The sequence below is a fragment of the Emys orbicularis genome, chromosome 7 (assembly GCF_028017835.1).
Source record: "Emys orbicularis isolate rEmyOrb1 chromosome 7, rEmyOrb1.hap1, whole genome shotgun sequence".
Lineage (NCBI taxonomy): Eukaryota > Metazoa > Chordata > Testudines > Emydidae > Emys > Emys orbicularis.
Window position 1 is genome coordinate 11,857,738 of NC_088689.1, and position 7,061 is coordinate 11,864,798.

Sequence of the window (7,061 nt, forward strand, 5' to 3'; positions counted from 1 at the left end):
CTTTCTACTTATTTCTTCATGTTTAAGAAGAGCTGTACAATTATACATAGTTCTAGGAACCAATGTTAGTTAGCAGTTAGAAGGCAGCATAGGGAGAGTACAGCTTGCATTGGGGTGTGACTAATGCAAATTTTGTGGATGATTATTTATTTTTGCTTCTTAATCTCTCATTAATTAAATGGTGGATTTACAGACATTGATATTTAAAATCCAGAGAACAGTTTCCTCTAGCAGCTCAAAATTAGTCTGAGTTGGATCTAAATAAGTTGGCAGTGTCCCTTTCTAGCTTGCTTCCATTAGAAATCTGGTGATTGTATATAAAAGTGTCTTTTTGCAAATCTTCCAATTCTACCTCCTTTAAAAAAAAAAAGTGTTTTTGTAAAACTTAGGAAATACTTGAGCTATATCTTTTTCCAAGATGGAAAAACTGCAGTGTATCAACATTCAGATTCTTGCTGAGTAATAGTTATTTCTCTTGACTTGTGGTTACCTTTCTTGCATTCTGTTCAATGCTAAATAACTGGATAGTGAAGATGCATCATAACTCAACAGTTATACCAAAAAAATTGTTTTGTCAGTCCAGAGAAGTTAAACAATTATGGAAAGCAGTATGTAAAACTTCTACATTAAATACTAGCAAAATAAATTCTGTGAATCTTCCCTTTAAATTACTTCTCCCATAACAACAGCTCCTTCCCGAAATCTTCCTAGAGCAGCACCATTATACATCACTTCTTATTATGGTTTGTGTCCTTAAAAATCTAACCCATAGTTGGGGTGGGGTTTCTGATCTCATACATAAACCTCTTTCTCTAAGAAAAATAAAGAATAGTGACAGATATCCTTGGTTTACAGTGCTCTAAAATTTACTTAGTTATAAGTCAAAAACAAGGCAGGTAAATAAAGAGAACATCTATAGAGAGTTTGCTAAATAGAAATGTAATGTTAATGTGGCAAAGATTTTCATCCAATTTTCTTATCACACAAGTAGATTTTTACTTTGCAAACTACATATAAAATGTAAAAGCAACCTGAAACAGTGAAATTACTGATTTTTGCTTGCAGGTTATTCAGATTAGAAAGTGTCTTGTTCAGAAATAGTTTTAAAAATCAACAAAATCAATTAGTAGGTTTTATTTTAAAACATAATTTTATTGTTGACTAGAAACAATGACATTCTTCAGTAATAAGTGTGATTATTTAGGTTGAGTTTGTCTGTTTGTTCCATTATGCACACACTGAAAGTACTGCATAGCAAGGTAAACATTAATCAGGTAGCAGAACAGCCTTTAACTACTGTGCTGTCTTTCTTTTTTTCCTTTGGATCTGAGCTAGCAAATGCTGGAGTTCCTCTTTAATATGATCTCTCATGAATATTCAGTAGCTATCCCAAAAATGTGAGGCTAACCAGTTGTTCACTTAACTAGTAATGGGTGAAGTATTCTTCCTTTTCCTAATCAAAATGTACAGAAGGGTTCCTTGAAAACTTCTAAAAATATACATATTAGTGCCAAATTACCAAATTTGTAAGTTTAAATATATTTTCTTACTGTTGTGACAAAATGAGGCACTTTTTCTTAAATCAAATCTACATGTCTGTGAATTTCATAAATAAATATTTTATGGAAAACTTGATCAATAAAGAATTTAAATTTCCTGCGAACATCTACTTGAGTGTCATTTCAGGTGGTAATGCAGAATGCAACCTAAATGCATCCAAAAGCTCTGTTCAGAAGAAATGATGGGTCCTTTATGCCCTTGCCTACATGAGCTTTTCAGCCATGCCATGGAAGTATTTTTGGAAGAGTTGGCTGCTCTCCATGGTTTTGATTTCATGGGCCAGATCCTCAGTTGGAATAAAACAGCATAGCTCAAGTTACTCCTATAGAATTATTCTCATTTACACCAACTGAAGGTCTGGCCTTTACTCAGCAGACAAACCAGTTTCATAACCTGGTGATTAATCCAGCTAAAAGTTGAATTAATCATTTTATGGAACTAGTTGGCAAGCGTTTCTATTTAAATCCCATTACCTAGCTTCCTGACACTAGGGACTTGCCTCTGTTTGATCAAGAGAAACAGTATTTATTTTTCCAGAGTTTTTCACGCTCATCATGGCTTGTTAGTAGCTGGTTTACTGGGATTTCGCCTGCCTATAGAGTAAAGTTCCCCTAAAAATGTTCTGCTGTCTCAAAGGCTCCTGAATTGGATAAACTATGGGTGCAGAGCCACAAAATGCTGTGAAACCTCTACAAGCAACTCTGCTCAAAGCACGGCCAATCCCCAACTGGCCCCCTCAAGGATTGAACTCACAGCCCTGGGTTTAGCAGGCCAATGCTCAAACCACTAAGCTATCCCTCCTCCCTTTCTTCTGCATATGCCCTTGGGAACTACAAAAAGGCACCAAGAGACACGGCTAGCTTTGAAGATTTAAAGCTTTTAAAATGATGCTGAGAATTGTAATACTTTTACTTAACATCCTTTTAAGCAGCAGTTCTCTCTTCTGCTCCAGTCGTGCTCTTGGTTAAGAGTGGTAGAAAATTATATTTAAATAAAAGAGAACAACTGTGGCAAACTTATTTCAAGCAATATTAGTTACTGGGGTAAAATTACCTTGTGATGAGGAGGGATGTGCAAGGCCCTTTTTACTACCCTTTGTGCATCCCCAACATGCTGTGGAGTTGGTCTCCAGACCAACCCGTGTGGGGCTGGTGAGGAAGGCCAGTTTGGAGTTAGGTTGGGTGAGGATTCTGCATCAGCTGGTTCCATATGAGAGCAACTAAATCTGCTAGCCATACTTTGCCAACAGAGTGATCTGAAGTTAGAGGACAGTTTGGGAATTCCTGGTGAGTAGAGGAAATGGCAGCTGTTCATCTAAGGACGAAAGCGACCTAGCTGTGCTGTTCTGAGAGGGGTTGAATCACTCCTCTGTTCTCTCCCAGAACTGTTAACCTGGCACTCTCAACATTAGTGAGACGGCTTTGCTGCTAATCCAAGTGTGTGCTGGAAAAGGATGATGCAACCAAATTCCTCTCTCATTTAGGCCCTGATCCAAAGGTCATTGAAGTCAATGCCTTTGCTTCAAACCATACTATAAACACATTAATAGCTTTATTTCCCCCACCCCCTTTAAAGAAGGACTGGACATTTTTCTGTAAGAACTTGGTATCTTCCTCTAGGGGAAACCCAGGTTTGAGAGGAAACCCAGAGACAATTTTTTGGACAGGAGATGGGACAATTTCCTGAATTAAAATCTTTGTGTTACACTCCTCTGAAAACCCCTTCATGTATATTTCTTGTGATATTTCAGGGGCTGCATGTATGCTTCTGTGTGGGAGGTTTGTTACTATCCTGTCTGCTCTATTCGGTACTTGTGTCTCCCGCCTCCATAGCATTAGCAAGCATAGCAAGTGTAGGTGCTGCTTTAGAAAGAAAGAAAAAGACAAAGGCTCAGCCCCAATCATCTTTCACTCCAATTCCAGCAAATACAATATACAGATCAAAGATCAAACCTACAGTGTGTGCAGATAATGCCAGAGAGGAGGTCGACTTTGGAAAGTTATCCAAAACAAAAGGGTTTTGTGGAGGAATTTGAAGAAAGAGAGAGAGGCTTCTTGACTTATAGGAAAAAAACTGTTCCAAGTATAGGGACCAATTTCTGTGTGTAGATGGAGTATTACTTGAAATTATTTCTGCAAATATTCTTTTTGAATGATTTCTACAAACACAAATAGTCTCCCACCAGGGGAATTCTAAGCTGACCACCTATGTTCACATTCTAGCTCCTTCACTCTGTCTGAACAGTGCAAAGTAACCAATCAGGAGAAAAGAATCTGACACAATATCTTTGACTGGATGGCTGAGTCGTAACGAGCCAGAGAGCATTTTGGTAGAGATATTCCATTTAACAGGCCTTTTGGTGACCTATGTGACATGGGTTGTTGGACAACCTGGTTCTAAGTGGGCAAGTATCAGAGTGACTAAACTCATTACAACTAGCACCCCTATTGGATATCTCAACAGAGAAGCCAATGAACAGGCATGGGACACCTCTAAGGTAGTGTCTCCATACCAGGCTGGAAGTGCATTGACAGGGTAGTGTGGGGAAGGCTGCCCTATCTTTCAAGGGCTGTACATTCAGTTCTAAATTATAATTTCAGACTCCTAAATGTTTGCTGGATTGTAAAATATCATCTACAAAGAATGATAGAGTAAGCAAAATGTCAGGCTCGTGCTGAGCTAAAATATGGACCAACGGGAAAGCTGAAACAAGATTGTCATTGTTTTTCTCTTGGCTGGGAGACATTTATGGCTAAATCAAGCATGTTTTTTTTTTTAATTAATGTATATTACTCTCCTGGATTTCCCCTTTTTGAACAATTTGTCATTCAACTAACCTGCTCTGGTAAAATGTGCCATACCGTGGAAGCTTGGGAATTTCCTTGTGGGTCATATTTCACATTGTTTGTGTTTAGCTGACTGGTATAAGTAGGTAGTAGCAGTGCAGGGCAGCAACACAGAACAGTGTGGTTGGGAGACCAGTACAGTGGATCTGTGAACATATAAAGGTGCATGTTTCTAAGATCATCTACACAGTAGACATCTGTTGCCTGTAAGTACTAATACAGCTTGTTTGTCTTTCACAGGGTTATGTTTGAAGTTTAAGATTAACCTCCATCTTAATTCATTTGCAGGACTTAATTTGCATTTTTAAAGGCTGAAAGAAATCAAATCTCTTAATACAAAAGCCTGAGGAAGTAGAATCATGAAATTGCCATTGTCTATCCTGAATGAGATCTTCTCTGTTTAAAAAAGGTCCTTCCCCCCCCCCCATTTAAAGAAAATGATTAAACTCAATGATTAAACTGTGATTTACAAAATATCAATTGAGATAATGTGGATTACTAAGAGCCCTATTGTAATTTAGTTTCTTTTGTCTTTCTACTGACGTATCTTGACCTTTCCTCAAATTTAGACGAGTCTTTTTTTCCGCTCCCTTTGTAAACTCATGGAATGTTGCTTTTATGAATGTTATAGCATTTGCGAGTTCTGAAGACTTTGTTAATCAGGTTTTAAAGAGCTTTCCTGAGCCATCCATTGAAACAAAAGGGGCGTCAAAGTAATATTAAAACGAAGAGGTAGAATGCAAGTGGCTACACCTTTTTTTTTTTTTTTTCCAATGCTCCAACATTTGTATTTGTAGTTTTAAAGGGCAATGGATGAAAATCATATTCAGTAAATTTGATAACAGATATTCTGCCATAGCATTTAACTACAAAGCCCCCTCTCACAAGGCAAAAAACACGTTTCCAAAAAGAAAAGAAAAAAAGTACAAATTCTCTATCGAGGTCTGTAATGACACTAGGTTTGCAGTGGGTTGTCTGCCCATCTGAAACAGCAGCCACTTGAGTTAACTGCTTCGATCTGGGACAAGGGAATGGTTGGGGTCACCCAAAAAGTTAATGGCAGGAGACTGAGGCCAGAAAATAAAGAACAATCTCTTACCACCCACGTCTCTGTCACACAGTGTCTGATAAAATTGGAGCAAAAGAAGCCACCTGAATCCCTCAGTCTGGAAGGGAACCTGGCTGAGCATTAGAGGAGGAAATTGCAACACTTACCGATTTTCCTGGCAAGGGGAAGGATTGCAACTACATGTGGCAGATTAATTAGTTATTGGTGCTATAACTGAGGTCAAATCAAAGTTGTTATGAGAAGCAGATCTGAATTTACAAGTAACAGTGGATCTTTTTAGGGCTATTGAGAACTGCTTCCCAAGTGAAAGAACCAAACGGTATCTAACTGAGCGTGTCACCTACAAAAGGTAAACAAATGAAAGAGACCAGATTTGTTTTTCCAATAAATGTGGAAGTACTTGCACTCCCATACACTGCTACAGACTAGGGACTGAGTGGCTAGGCAGCAGTTCTGCAGAAAAGGACCTAAGGGGTACAGTGGATGAGAAGCTGGATATGAGTCAACAGTGTGCCCTTGTTGCCAAGAAGGCTAACGGCATTTTGGGCTGTATAAGTAGGAGCATTGCCAACAGATCGAGGGAAGTGATCATTAACTCTCTATTCGGCATTGGTGAGACCTCATCTGGCAGGGCCGGCTTTAGCAAGAGCGGGGCCCGATTCCTGGGGGTGGGGCTTGCGGCAAGCCCCACCCCCAGGAATCGAGCCGCGCTCCGGCCGGGGTCGCCGGGCTTGGGTCCGGCCCAGAGCCGCTCGGCGTCCGGAGCCGAGCCGAGCCGTGGGGGCCGGGCCGGGCCAGACCCGAGCCACGCTGCGCCGCGGGGGCCGGGCCGGGCCAGACCCGAGCCGGAGCCGCGGGGGCCGGCGCGCTCAGCCAGAACCGGGGCCGGACTGGGCCGCGCCTCCCCGGAGCCCTTCTCGCGCCCCCCACCACCCCAGCTTACCTGGTGCTGCCTGCCCGCCCCTGCTTCTTTTCAGACTTCCCGTGAACCTCTGATTCGCGGGAAGCAGGGGAGGGGGAGGAGCAGGGGGCGGAGCGTTCAGGGGAGGGGAGGAGGGGGAAGTGAGCTGGGGGCGGGGTGGAGAGCTGCGGCGCGGGGCCCTCTTAGCGCGTTGCCCAATTCAGCCGAATCGGCTGAATCGGCCTAAAGCCGGCCCTGTCATCTGGAGTACTGTGTCCAGTTTTGAGCCGCACACTACAAGGATGTGGAAAAATTGGAAAAAGTCCAGCGGAGGGCAACAAAAATGATTAGGGGGCTGGAGCACATGACTTATGAGGAGAGGCTGAGGGAACTGGGATTGTTTAGTCTGCAGAAGAGAAGAATGAGGGGGGATTTGATAGCTGCTTTCAACTACCTGAAAGGGGGTTCCAAAGAGGATGGATCTAGGCTGTTCTCAGCAGTAGCAGATGACAGAACAAGGAGTAATGGTCTCAAGTTGCAGTGGGGGAGGTTTAGGTTGGATATTAGGAAAAACTTTCACTGGGAGAGTGGTGAAGCACTGGAATGGGTTACCTAGGGAGGTGGTGGAATCTCCTTCCTTAGGAGTTTTTAAGGGCAGGCTTGGCAAAGCCCTGGCTGGGATGAT